Source organism: Tupaia chinensis, unplaced genomic scaffold (genome assembly GCF_000334495.1).
Source record: "Tupaia chinensis unplaced genomic scaffold, TupChi_1.0 Scaffold144487_1, whole genome shotgun sequence".
Classification (NCBI taxonomy): domain Eukaryota; kingdom Metazoa; phylum Chordata; class Mammalia; order Scandentia; family Tupaiidae; genus Tupaia; species Tupaia belangeri.
In genome coordinates, this window is record NW_006204346.1 from 12,702 (window position 1) to 27,491 (window position 14,790).

Genomic DNA, 14,790 nt, shown 5'->3' on the forward strand with positions numbered 1-14,790 from the left:
TCAGACCAGTCCAGTTGAGAATACTATACATGTTATCATGAACAGGTAATAACCCATTCTGAGGGTTGTCAATTCACACTTGTTACTGTGTCCTGTGCTGGGCAGTAACTTCTCAATCTAATATAATCCCACTTGACTATTTTAGGGATTATTGCCTGGGCTTTGGGAGTCTTATTTAAGAAGTCTACCTTCTCCAGTGTCTCCCAGAGTTTCCCCAGCATTTTCCACCAGTATTTTTATAGTTTGAGGTCTTAGGTTCAGATCTTTGATCCCTTTTGAGTTGACTTTTGTTAATGGTGAAAGATGGGGGTTCAGGTTCATCTTTTTACAGGTGGATACCCAGTTTTTCCAACATCATTTACTAAAGAGGTTTTCCTTTTTCCAATAGATTGACTGGTATCCTTTGTCAAATATCAGTTGGCTGTGAGCTTTGGGGGTTATTTCTGGGGTCTCTATTCTACTCCATTAGTCCACATGTCTGTTTTTGTGCCAATACCATGCTGTTTTGATGATCACAGCTTTATAATATATATTGGGATCAGGGAATGATATGCCGCCCACTCTACTCTTCCTGCACAGAATTGCTTTGGCTATATGAGGTCTTTTATGATCCCCCCAAAATTCTAATTGTCTTTTCTATATCTGTGAAGAGTATATCTGGTATTTTGATTGGAATTGTATTACATATGTAGATTAATTTGGGTAGTATTGCCATTTTGATTATGTTAATTCTTCCAATCCAAAAATATGGGATGTCCTTCCACTTCTTTATGTCACTTTCACTATCTTTTTAAAGATTTTCATAGTTTTCTTTATAAAGGTCTTTGACTTCCTTAGTTAGGTTTATCTCTAGGTATCTTATACATTTTTATGGCTATAATGAAACAGATCCTTTTCTTCAGCTCTACTATGTTCAACTTGTTCATATATAGAAATGCTATAAATTTCTGGATGTTGATTTTGTAATCTGCCACTTTATTGTATTTGCTTATTAATTCAAGAAGTTTTTTCATGGAGACCTTTGGGTCTTCTAAGTATACTATCATGTCATCTGCAAATAACGATATTTTCAACTCTTCTTTGCCTATTCAATGTCTTTTGTATTGTTCTCTTTCTGATTGCATTCACTAAGACTTCCAGCACTATATTAAAAGCAGTGGAGAAAGTGGGCAGCCTAGCCTAGTACCAGTTTTTAGTGGAAAAGATTTTAGATTTTCTTCATTCAGTATAATGTTAGCTGTAGGTTTTTCATAGATGGCTTTTATTGTATTGAGAAATGACCATTCTATACTAATCTTTCTGAGGGTCTTAATCATGAAAAGTTGCTGTATTTTATCAAATGCTTTCTCTGCATGAATTGAAATGATCCTATGGTTTTTATCTTTCTTTCTGTTAATATGGTATATTACATTTATGGTCTTACATATGTTGAACCACTCTTGCATCCCTGGGATAAAGCCTATCTGGCCGTGATGAATGATCTTTGTTATATGTTGCTGGATACGATTTGCGAGTATCTTGTTGAGAATTTTTGCATCTATATTCATCAATGATATTGGTCTGTAGTTTTCCTTTTTTTTATGTCCTTATCTGTTTTGGGAATGAGGATGATGGAAGCTTCATAAAATGAATTTGGAAAGTTTTTTTCCTCTTGAATCTTTAGAAATAATTTTAGTAGGATAGGGATTAACTCTTCCTTAAAGGTTTTGTAGAATTCAGAAGAGAAACCATCTGGACCTGGGCTTTTCTTTGTTGGGATCTTATTTATTACTGCTTCAATCTCCTGGCTTGTTATAGGTTTATTCAGGTTTTCTATGTCCTCCCGATTCAATCTTGGTAGACTGTATACATCCAGGAATTTGTCCATCTCCTCCAAGTTACCCTGTTTGTTTGCATATAATCGCTTATAGTATCCTCTAATGATACTTTGTATTTCTATTAAGTCTGTTGTAATGTTGCCTATTTTATCACATATTTGATTTATTTGGTTTCTTTCTTTCTTCTCCTTTATCAATCTAGCCAATGGTGTGTCAATCTCATTAATCTTTTCAAAGTATCAGCTATTTCACTTATTTCTGTTCGAACTTTTAATATTTATTTTTGCCTGGCATTTTTAGTTTTTTGTTGTTTTTGTTGTTGTTGATGGTGTTTTTCCAATTCCCTGAAGCATGATGTTGGGTTATCTATTTGCCATCTTTCCATCTTTTCTTATATGCACTAATTGCTATGAATTTCCCTCTTATGACTGCTTTTGCTTTGTCCCATAAATTATGGCAACTTCTGTACTCATTATTATTTGTTTTCATAATTTTTATTTCAGGCTTAATTTTGTCAGGAGTTAAAAATTAATTCAGTAGGAAGTTGTACAGTTTCCATGTGTTTGTGTATTTTTGAGGGTTTCTCTTGAAATTAATCTTGAGTTTAATTCCATCATGGTCAGAGATGCTGGATATAGTTTCTATGCCTTTTAATCTGTAGAGACTTGATTTGTGTCTTATCACATAGCCAATCTTTGAAGAGGTTCTATGCCTGGGTGATGTACATTTTCTGGACTTAGGGTGGAAAGTTCTATAGATATTTATCAAGCCCATTCAATTTATAGTATCATTTAGGTCCTTTATCTCTCTATTTATTTTTGCCTGGAAGATTTGTCTAAAGGAGATAATGGGGTGTTGATATCCCCAACATTTATTGTGTTGCTCACTATCTCTCCTTTTATCTCCAGCAGTCCTTTCCTTCACATATTTTGGTGCTCCTGAGTTGGTGTATAGATATTTGTAATGTTATGTCTTCTTGCTGGATTACCCCATTTACTATTATATAGTGTCCATCTTTGTCTCTTCTTACAGTCTTTGACTTGAAGCCTATTTTTTTCTGAAATCAATATCACAACTCCAACCTTTTTTTGATTTCCATTTGCCTGGAGTATCTTTTTCCAGCCTTTTACTTTTAGTCTATGTATGTCTTTATTCATAATGTGAGTTTCTTGTAGGCAACAGATAGAGGGTTTCTGCTTTTTTATCCATTCGGCCTTTCTGTGTCTCTTAATTGGAGAATTTAATCCATTGACATTCAATGTTATTATCAATATTTCCAGAACTATTTCTATCATTAAGTGAGCCATTTTCTTGGTTGCGTTTTGTTCTCATATAACTGTCTGTCTGACTTTTGTTTTCTGGGTATAGCACTCCCTTCAGAATCTCTGGAAGAGCTGGTCTGGAGTTGGTAAATTTCTTCAGATTTTGTTTATCTGAGAATGTTTTTTTATCTTTTGTTCCCTTATGAAAGATAATCTTGCCAGGTATAGTATTCTTTGTTGAAAATGTTTTTCATTCAACACTTTGACTACATTTCCCCATTCTTTCCTTGCTGCATTGTTTCTGCCAAGAGGTCCATTGTTAGACTGAGGGGTGGCCTTTGTAAGTAGCTGGACATTTCCTTCTTGTCAACTTTGTTATCTTGTCTTTGTTGTTTTTGCCAATCTGGTTATGATGTGCCTTGGAGAGGATCTTCTTGGGTTCATTCTGCTCGGGGTCCTATGTATTCTTGGCCTGGATATTTGAATGCCTTTCTAGATTTGGAAAATTTTCTTCCAAAATTTCATGGAATAAATTATCAATGCCCTTATTATTTTCTTCTTCTTGTGAGATACCAGTTTTCTGTATGTTGGGGCACTTGATGTTATCCAATACTCCTTGTATATTATCCTCACTTTTCTTAGTTGTTTTCTCAATTTTCTTGAAACTGTTTTCTAGGTCAGATGTTTTGTCTTCTGCATTCGAGATTCGATCCTCTGCCTAATCTAATCTACTTTTAATATTTTTAAGGGAGGATTTGATTCTTTTGTAGCACCTTCTTTAACCCTAGACCTTCCATCTTGTTCTTTGTTAAGGTGTCTATTTATACTTTTAAATCATGAAAAGACTTCCTCATCACCTGGAGCTTATTGTCTCTTTTCTCTTCCATCTCAGTTTGGTCACTACAAATATTCTGAATTGCTTATCTGACATGTCCATGATATTCATTATATTGACTATGGGTGATATGGGCTTGACAATTTCCCTTGGGAGAGAAGCTTTTTGTTGTTTGCTCATATTTCTTGAGACTCTGTGATTGTTCCTAGTCATCTGGTGACCTAGACGTTCCTTCCTAACTTATTCAGTCTGTCTCTGAGTGTTAAAAGGTGTGCAGAATTAGAAAATTAATGATCTCTTTTCTGATCTCCCTACCTGTTGCTTACCCATGCACTGTTGTCACTGGTCCTGAGTGATCTGGGAGTGGTGAGCCTACAACTGACCTAATAAGCTTCACCTCAGGAGTAAAAAAAAATAAAATAAAATAAACATTGCACAATGCCCACCATGTGCTATTCAAAGCTCTGAAATTCTGAGAGTCCGAAGGCAAGTGGGGAAGGGTTGGAGGATAAGCCACAGGTCCCATCCTTTAGGGCCTGCAGCTACATGCAGCCTGGTGTCCGGCACTGCCGTTGGCTTGAACTGGTCTCCAGATGGGGTAGAAAGGGGTGCAAGTTCTTCTTAAAGTCCCAAGAAACAAACCTAAAGTTCAGAGAAAAGTAGGAGCCCAGTGCATTTTTTAAGCCATCCAGTCCGGGAATTGATCCATGCAGTTGACCATGTGGGATCCAGCACCCTCATTATGCCACCTACTACTCAGCATTGTTTATTTTGAAAAATTGTTTCAAAGTGGCCAGCAGGTGGTGTGGTGGTTAAGGCTCTGGACTCCTGCATGACTGATTATGGCTTGAATTTTAGACCCGGCAGCTTATAAGTCAAACTGAGCATGTGTATATGTGTGTGTGTGTGTGTGTGTGTGTGGTCAAAATCTTTAGAGGAGAATGAATTGTGGTATGGCTATCCCCCACAGGATGGTGATTTCTCACTTTCCTTCTCTCTGTTTCTGTGTCATTTATGAGCACATGTGCCTTCTGGCAAAAGTACCCTGAAAAAAAAAAAAAAGACTGCTTAGAAGTTTATTCTTTTTATTAGTCAAAGAGACAAAATGAGGACAAGAGATCTATTGAGAAACAGGCATTTCCAAAAGTGTCTCAACACATTATATACCAGGATGGTGATTTCTCACTTTCCTTCTCTCTGTTTCTGTGTCATTTATGAGCACATGTGCCTTCTGGCAAAAGTACCCTGAAAAAAAAAAAAAAGACTGCTTAGAAGTTTATTCTTTTTATTAGTCAAAGAGACAAAATGAGGACAAGAGATCTATTGAGAAACAGGCATTTCCAAAAGTGTCTCAACACATTATATACCCCCAGGCTCATCCAGTCCAACATCTTGGGTATACTTATGCCCAGAACATTCCTGGAGGTCTTGAGATATAAACTCTAAACCTTCTCATGTAAGTTAACATTGCAGTGCGTCATGTTTTATCACTTCACATTCGTTATTCCTTATCTCATAGAAAATGGTTATTTTAACTTGGCTAAAATGAAACCTCATTGTAGTTTTTGATTTATACTTTGTTGGTAATTAGTGATATTGAGCTTTTTTTTTTCCACATAGTTGGCCATTAAATGCCTTCTTTAGAAATGTTTATGTCTTGACTTAATTTTGCAACCAGGGTGTTCTTTTATCATTTTTTGGTTTTGGTTTGGACTCATAGACATTCTTATAAACATTGAATATTAATCCTTCATTAGATGAATAGACTGACAATACCTTTACACCTGAAGCATTTCTCTTCACCCTGTTGATTTGCTATGCAGGATAATTTTAGTTTGCTATAATGTCCAGCTGTATATTTTTGCTTTTGTTGCCTAAGATTATCAGGTCTTCTTCAAAAAAATCTGTGCCCTGATCAATACCTGAGGAATTTTCCCTTTTTTTTCTTCTCTTGTCCTGATTTGTGTATTACATATAAGTTTGTAATTTGTTCTTTCTGACATGGATAGCCACTATCTCCAGCACCATTTATTGAAGTATGTTTTTTTCCCAGTCTATGTTCTTGGCATCATTTTTGAATTTTAGTGGCCAGCAGATGGCATGGTAGTTGAAAGCACTGGACTTCCAAATGGAGGACCACAATTTGAGTCTCAGACCTGGTTGCTTGCATCCTCACTCTCCCTCACTCTCTGGTCAAATTAAAATAAATAGTAGTAATCAAAATAATAAAGGTAAATAAAGAAAGCATTTCTAGAAAAGAGAGAGAAGATACAAATCAATAAACCAGATATGGAACTAAAGATATTATTCCTGACTATAGAGAAGAAAAAATTTTCTAGGAGAACAGAATAAATACTAAATAATTAATTAAAATTTTGCCATTAATCAATACCCATAATGTAAGAAATACCCATTAATCTAAGAAACCAATCATAATTGAAAGTATAATAACTGTAAGAGATGAGATGTATACAAGAATTGTTTTAACAATGAATTTAAGAAGTCAGTAATTTTCAGTTACTTTACAATATGAGAATATAAAATCAGTACATTTTTGGTTCAAAACCCTAAAAATCAAGAAACAGCCTTATGCTACAAACTTTAGATATTTTTGGAAACTCTTCTGTTTTTAAAAGCTTTCCAGGAATTCTTATCAGGTCTTATCAGAATAATATAGCATTTTGGGGCAAAGATACAGCCTAGGAGCCCTGCACTGGAGGCCAAGATCGAGAAGACCTCCACAGCCACCATGAATTTACCCTTTGTGCTGTGATAGACAGGGACAAATGTGACCCAGACACTGCAGAACACCAGCATGCTGAATGTGAGGAGCTTTGCTTCATTGAATGTGTCAGGCAGGTTCCTGGCCAGGAAAGCCACAGTGAAGCTCCCCAAAGCCAATAAGCCCAGGTAGCCCAGGACACAGTAGAAAGCAGTGACTGAGCCCTTGTTGCACACAATGATGAGATTTCTGGGCTCAGAATGTGAGTCTATATCAACAAAGGGGGGAGAAGTTCCCAGCCATATTCCACAGATAATCATTTGGATCAAGGAGCAAATGGGAATGACAGAGTTGGAAGCCCCTGAGAGTAGCAACCACCTCATGGTTCTTCCAGGCTTCATTGCCTTGAATGCCAGAATTACGGTAATTGTTTTGGCCAAAACACTGGAAATAGCCACAGTGAACACAAGGCCAAATGTTACTTGTTGAAAGACACAAGTCGCTGTGTCAGGATGGCCAATGAAGAGCAAGGAGCAGAGAAAGCATGGCAGGAGAGAGATGAGCAGGATAAAGCTGAGAGCCTGGTTGTTGGCCTTGACGATGGGAGTGTCTCGGTGCTTCACAAAAAAACCCAAAACTACAGCTGTAAGAACAAAGAGGCACAGAGCTATACAGGCCATGGTTGTCCCCAAACCATCCTCAAAAACCAGGAATGTCACAGGCTTGGGGAGACAGTGAGTTCTTTCACTGTTTGGATACTCTTGAACTGGGCACTGGACACACTGCTTTGCATCTGGTGACAAAACAAAGATCCAGCAATTAAATCACACAAATTGATTGTCATGTTGAAGGAAATGGTAACTTTTGTGTAATTCTGTAGAGATAAAGGCCCTGAGGTAATACTAAGATATATGTTGATGACACTGGAAGAAATTTTTCAGCTTAAGGTAGCACGAAAATTACTTAAGGCTGGATCTCAGCATATGAGAATCTTGGTTGGCCCATCTAGTGGCTCTGAATAATGCTATCAATGATGAGGATTTATACCAGATCTCTTCTCTCTTTCCTTATGATAAACCTTACATTTCCATGGCTTCTCATATTTGTTCATTACAACAGAAATGAATACTTTTTTTTTTAATATTCAGAGAAAAAGAACTTTACCTTGTCCTCTTGAAATATCCTTTTATCTCTATTCTAATTTCTAAGATTTTTTCTTGTATATAGCATGTCACTTGTGTACCTACTCTTCTCATAGTACATTTTAATTATTCTATCAATGTTATCATAAACAATCCTATGTAAATGTTGAAAATTGGTTTGATTTAGGGGTTTTTTTGTAGAGTTTTTTTGCCTTAGGGCACGTGTGCTTGCCAGAGTGAGAGAGAGAGAAAGAAACAGACACAGTGAGAGAAAAAGTGAGAAATAGCCCTCTGGGAGGATGGCCATGCTACAATCCCTTTTTCTCCATTTGCTTCTCAGAATCTTAGGCATGCAAGCACACCTGCCTAGCATAGTTTCAAGGCACCATATTCAGGACTCAAACTGCAGTTAGCCATGTGAGAGTTTAGCAATAAAATCACTATGGCAACTGATGTTCCCAGAAAATTGTTTTAATTTAAAACATTTAAATCTTAAATGGAATTTGATTGCTCCTACATAGCAATTGTTTGAGAAATTACTATTATAATTATATGATAGAAAGATGGAGTGTTCTTTTTGAAGTATCCAATTATATACATCTGAAAGCACAGTTTGTAAAAATTTTTTGAAAGGCCTTTATACATTATGTGGGCTCTATTGCAAATACTCACTTCTATTGTTATGTAGCAGGAAAGCAGCCACAGAGATTATGGAAATGAACAAGCATGTCTGTATTTCAATTACATTTGCTTCTTTTTACAAAAATAGGTGGTGTACTTAATACTTTCTCCAGTATTTGTTTACTTTTGGTAATACTAAGGCAATAGTATTGGGCTGTCAAAAAAAATCATGACACATTTTTCCATAGGAAAGAAAAAAAAACTAAAAATAGATTATGACTCTTCCAACAACCCAATATCTTCTCCTAGATTACACTGGGGACCATCAGGTGTCATGAAAGTCAAAATCCTAGTGTGGTAGTATGATGGGAGAAGTAGAGTCTGTGGAAAGACATTAAGAGTGAAAATAAAGAGACATGACTTTTATGGGACACAGAAATGGAATAATATCTGTTGATGATAACATGTAGGGTATCCCTAACTGAACTGGTGAGAAAGGTATTCATGTTGGAAATTCACTTTACAAGCTAAGTGATGTATACTGATGGAATGTATAAAAGAAATTAAAATAATAAAAAAATCCTAGACTCCCACATGACTTATTGCAGTTTGAGACATAGTAACTAGCTTTCTCACTTTCCCTTTCTATTTCTTTCTTTTTCTTTCTTTCCCTCTTTCTTTCTTTCTTTCTCTCTCCTTTCTTCTTTCTTCTTTCTTTCTTCTTTCTTCTCTTTTTTTCTTTCTTTTTTTTTGAGAGGTTTTCTTGCTATAGAGTGTGTGAGCTTGCCAGAAAAAACAGAGAGGGACAGAGAGACAGAAAGCAAGAAATCCCCCCCCCCCCAGGGGGGATGGCCATGCCGCAATCCCTTTTCCTCCATTCTCCTCTCGGGATCTTGGGCATGCATGCACATGAGCCCAGCGTGAGTTTAAGCCACCAGGTCCTGGACTCGAACTGCAGTCTACATGGGAGTCCAGCATCATAGCCATTACGCTAACTGTTGGTCCATTTCTTTCTTTCTTGTCTCTCTCTTGTGAGTGTGTGTGACCTGTAGCTAAGGTTAATAACAATGATAAATAAAATTAAGTAAATAGCTCTTAGAAAAAAGGGAATTAAATTGATAATCAAATTTTTTCCTTACATTACTTATTCCTATTCCAAGAGTAAGCAGATACTCCAGACTTCTGTTTCAGGACTAGGTTTGCCACCCACATGCATATTTATTTCTTGTTTTGCACAATTATTTGATTTTGCAATTCCTTCACAAAAAATGAGTATTGAATTGCATAATACTTATGGAAGAATTCAAACTGTGGCAGACTACAATATAGAGAAATTACTAGACATAATATGAGCTTGGTTAGCTAAAGACTGACTGCTGTTCTGCTTCTGTAAACTGCTTGCAGAAGCTTGCAAGCCCATTTTACTATACCTGCAAATTGTGCCCCTTGTATCCTTGCGTTTTCACAATCCTTGCAGCATTCTTCCCAGAAATTTTTGCAGCCTTTCCTTCCCTTGCAAAACTCCCCTTGTGGGTACAACAGCTGCAACCCCCAGCCCTTAGCCCTTCCTCTTTCCTGGAATCCCTCCCACCTGGTGGTGTGTAGACCCTTCCTCAAGATTGGAAATCCCCCCTGTGGATTTTGTGCTTAAATGCTCTGCAGAACTGCAAGACAGGGCTGACACCTTGATACTGCCTGCTTGCATTGTAGGGTGGCAGTCCCTGGTCAGAAATAAAGGCTCATACATTTTTATTCCTTGAGTGATCTCAATTCTTGGTTATCTCATGCCACAACAAAATCATATTTATTTCTTATATATTGGAAAAACAGAAGCATGCTTTCTTATAATTTTTCATATTTCACATTTGACAGTACCACATTTTATTTTGATAATTTTTTTATTTTATGTTTTGTATGACAGCAAATTTTGAGGTGCTAAAATTTCAAATTTATTAGAATGTTGAGTCTTCAATCTTTAAACTATGTTTCTTTTACTTTCTGCAATATAATTCAAAGTGTGATATTCTGAAATTAGTCAATTATTTGGTCTTCATTGCACAGGTGTTTGAACATGGTTGAAAAAGTTTTAAAAATTTGTATAATAATTTATCGGTAATTGCATTGTGCTTATCATCTGGGTATAAAAGTCAGATTCAAAATTTAAGGCATCCAAAGGTAGCCTTGATGATGACACCTCTTTTATTTCAAGACTAATGTGGTCCAGTATGAGATTTAAGATTGACACTGTCTTACCCAGCACTAAAATGCAAGGGTGTCCACTGAAAATCATTTCAAAGTTGAGGCTAATAGAATGAGCATGGCCAGATAACAGCTAACACAAAGTAGGGTAGTAATAGTGTTTGTAAAATAAATAAACCAAAACAATGATTATGTGAATTAAGAACGGTGGTGATATATCATTGATTTCTCTTGTGTGTGTGAGAGAGAGATGTTTGCTATAGGGTGTGTGTGCTCGCCAGAGACACAGAAAGTGGGAAATCACCCATCAGGGAACATGTCCATGCTACTTCGTGCAAATGCACATGCACCGTGTGTGAAATTCACGCTGCCCGTCGAGGACTCAAACTGTGTTCAGCCATGTGGGAGTCCAGTGCCTTCACCACTACACTACCTGCTGGCCCCAAGTTTCTTTTCCTATAAGAAACAGAATGTACAGACACTGATACAGAGAAAATGAATGAACTAATGCTGTCAAAATCAGAACATACTGTAGTGAGCAACATGCAGGGATTTAAATAAAGGAACACCATTACTTATCTTGTAAACATTCTCTGAACAACTCCTTTGCCTCAGAGGAAATTAAAATTCTTCTATTCAAGCTCTTTGTTATCTTAACTCCTTTTTTAAAAAATAAATCAATGCTACTGAAACATCAAGTTTTGAAATAGAACTTAGGAATTTTGGTAGATATGTAAAAAAATATTAATAGGAGAAAAAATAGAAAACTATTGCCTTTAATACTTCACCATTTTGTATCATTTAAACTCCCATCACATTGATATTAGCTAGACTTTCTTTTGTTTTTTGTTTGCTTGTTTTTAGAGAAAGAGATTTTTGTTATAGGGTACGTGCACTCGCTGGAGAAACAGAGAAAGTGAGAAAACACCCTCTGGGGTGATATCCGCACTTGATTCTCCTTTCAGGATTTGAGGCAACCATGCACATGTGCCTGATATGAGTTTCAAGTCTCTGGTTCCAGGACTCAAAACTGCAATCGGCTGAGTGGGAGTCCAGAGCCTTAACCACTATGCTATCTGCTGGCCCCCCTTTATAGATTTCTAATAAAGAACTAGTATACTTCCCTTTGTTCTTTATGTATTATTACTATTTTTAATTTTATAAAAAGTATTTGTTTAATTTTATTTATTATTTTATTCTTTTAAAATTTGAACAGAAATACAGGGAGAGAGAAACAGAAATTGAGAAAGCAAGCCACCAGGTGCGGGATAAGAACTGTGGTCAACCATGTGGGAGTCCAGTGTTTTAACTGGCATGCCATCTGCCAGCCCCCTTTATGTATTATTTACAAAATATTTCCAAGGTACCAAATTACATTACCCCATACATAACTAAAAAATCCATTGTGTCATTCTTTTCTCTTATGTAATCCCTTTCTTCAAAGCAATCTGATTGCAGGTTTTACAAGGTAAATATTCTGAAAAGTTGTGTTCCCAAGAATATTTATACTATGTCCTCATATCTGGTTGGATAGAAAACTTTAGATTCTAGATTTTAAAATATCTAGTAATGTGATAAGTAGGTTCACAATAAAAAGTTAACTTAAATCTCATGTGCCAGCAGGATGATGAGAATGTTACTTATTCACTTCTGGGATTCTGAGGCCAGCTGAGAACTGGCAAATTGAATGCTGAGTTAGTGTAGGAAGAGGGTGGGAGGAGGAGGAGAATGTGAGGAAAGACACTAGGAGAAAAATAAAAGGCAAGACATTTATGGGACACAGATATGGATAATTATCTCTTGATAATAATGTGTATAGTATCCCCAACTGGACTGGTGTGAAATGTAATCATGTTGAAACATTTACAATCTAAGTGAAGTGTAGTAATTGAATGTATAAAAGAAATTTAAAAAATAAAACATACTGAATGTCTGCACTCTGTACTAGAAACTAAAAGATTGGAAAGGATAGTAGCAGGGAGGGCAACTGTAGATACTACAGATAGTAGACTCAAAACTGCAATCAGCTGGGTGGGAGTCCAGAGCCTTAACCACTATGCTATCTGCTGGCCCCCCTTTATAGATTTCTAATAAAGAACTAGTATACTTCCCTTTGTTCTTTATGTATTATTACTATTTTTAATTTTATAAAAAAATATTTATTTAATTTTATTTATTATTTTATTCTTTTAAAATTTGAACAGAAATACAGGGAGAGAGAAATGGAAATTGAGAAAACAAGCCACCAGGTACGCTGGCTTTCACCACACCTTTCATATCAGCTATTGTTTTGTTTTTGTTTTTGTTTTTGTTTTTGTTTTTTTGTTTTTTGAGAGGTTTTTGCTATAGGGCGCGTGTGCTTGCCAGACAGACAGAGAGAGACAGAGAGATAGAAAGAGAGAAATCACCCCCTTACAGATAGTAGTATCTACTAGAATATTTGCTAGAATATTTACTTAGAGTTTTATGGTTTTACTATGATAAGTTGTTGTTTCTAATAATAATTAACCTGATATTATGATGGAACAGTGGTTTAATTCACTGAAAAACTAATGGACATAGCACAATCCTTTCACATCAGCTATTGTTTTTTATATAAATTTATTTTGCTGCTTTTCTTCTAGGCTTTGTTGTCTGGTTTTAAGAGTTTTTGTCACATCAGATATTTTTTAAAAACAGCATTTTAATGATATAGTTAAGTAATTATCTCCAAATCATGAATAAAATAAAATAATATTTTAGTATCAAGTCCTAAGTCCTCATGTTATTTACTTTCTTATAGTATATTCAAGTATTTATAATCTGGATTTTTGCTAAAGTAAGATAAATTTGTTTTCCTAATATATATATATATATACCCACACACACACACACATATATGTGTGTGTAGAATTAAATCATGACCTGAGTAAGGATGAAGTTTTAGGGAAAATATGAGGGTGGGTAATCGGGGAGGGAAGGGAACATAGGAAAATGAAGTAAATATAATTGACACAAAAATAAAAAGCTATTTGCTGATAATGCATATGGTAATGTCTTTGTCTTGTCTGATATGCACTGTATATTTCTCTTGCTAAGAAAAGACATGTTGTACACTGTAAATATGTATAGTGATTAAATGTAAATAAAAATATTTTAAAAATAAAAATATTTGAAAACAAAAACAGATAAAGCACAAAAAATAGTCACACAATTTCATTTCAGGACTCTGTTCAGATACCTCTGTATATATTTAATATATAAATGACATCATACCTCCTTGAAACTAACAGGCCAGTTTATCATCTCTTCATCAATGACCGAGACTTGGTCATGGGTGCTCCTGTAGACAAAATATCCTACTAGAACCAACAGCCCACTGTCATTAGGAAATCTCACAAGATTGTGGATATCATACTGTATCGTATTTCTTTTTTCATTGAGGAGCATGCTGTACCCAATGCTGTTTGTCAACTGGCTTTTCCTCAGAAATGGATGAAGCTGGATTAAAAGCAAGATTTACAAATTAATACTGCATTATTGTAGAGGTGGACTGTCTATATCTATCAAGTAGTCCTTCTATTTTAGCATCTCTATCCTTTTTTGTATGGGCTCAGTGTGGTTTGAGAGGTCACCAGTACTGAGTTCATGTGAGATGTACTCTTTTTTCTTCCTAAAAACAATAAAGAAGTGGTTGTAGTCCATAAGAAAAATTCTAGGATGTTTCCCAGAGAGTGATTTGTACATGGATTTTCATAAGGCAAACTAATAAAATCTGTCTAAGACTAAAGACTAAACTTGGTTATTTATAAAGGGTGCATGTGGGGCCAGCTGGCGAGTGGTGTGATTAAGGTGGCTGAATCACACATGACTTAGCCAGCATCTTGAGTCCTGTAGCTGCAACTTACAAAACACACTGGAGAGGGGCCAGGAGGTGATGTGGTGGTTAAGGCACTGGACTTCCATATGGATGACTGTGGTTCAAGTTCTGGACTTTATGTCTTGTTTTCTGACTTTCCCTTTCTCTTTCTCTGTTTCTCTCTGATCAAATTTTAAAAATAATAATAAATAAAGTTAAATAATTATTTAGAAAAAAAAAAAAACCACTGGGCATATCTGTGTTTATGTCCCAAATTCCAGATAAAAACAGAGATGGAGAAAGAATTCCATCATTACTCTTCCCCATGGGTGGCGATTTCTCCCTTCTCCTGTG

The 14,790-nt window shown here is 35.8% G+C and overlaps 1 pseudogene; it reads right to left on the minus strand.

Moving 5' to 3' along the window:
* Positions 1-6,515: 6,515 nt before the first annotated feature.
* LOC102486595 (vomeronasal type-2 receptor 26-like) overlaps positions 6,516-14,790 on the minus strand; it is a 19,177-nt pseudogene continuing 10,902 nt past the window's right edge.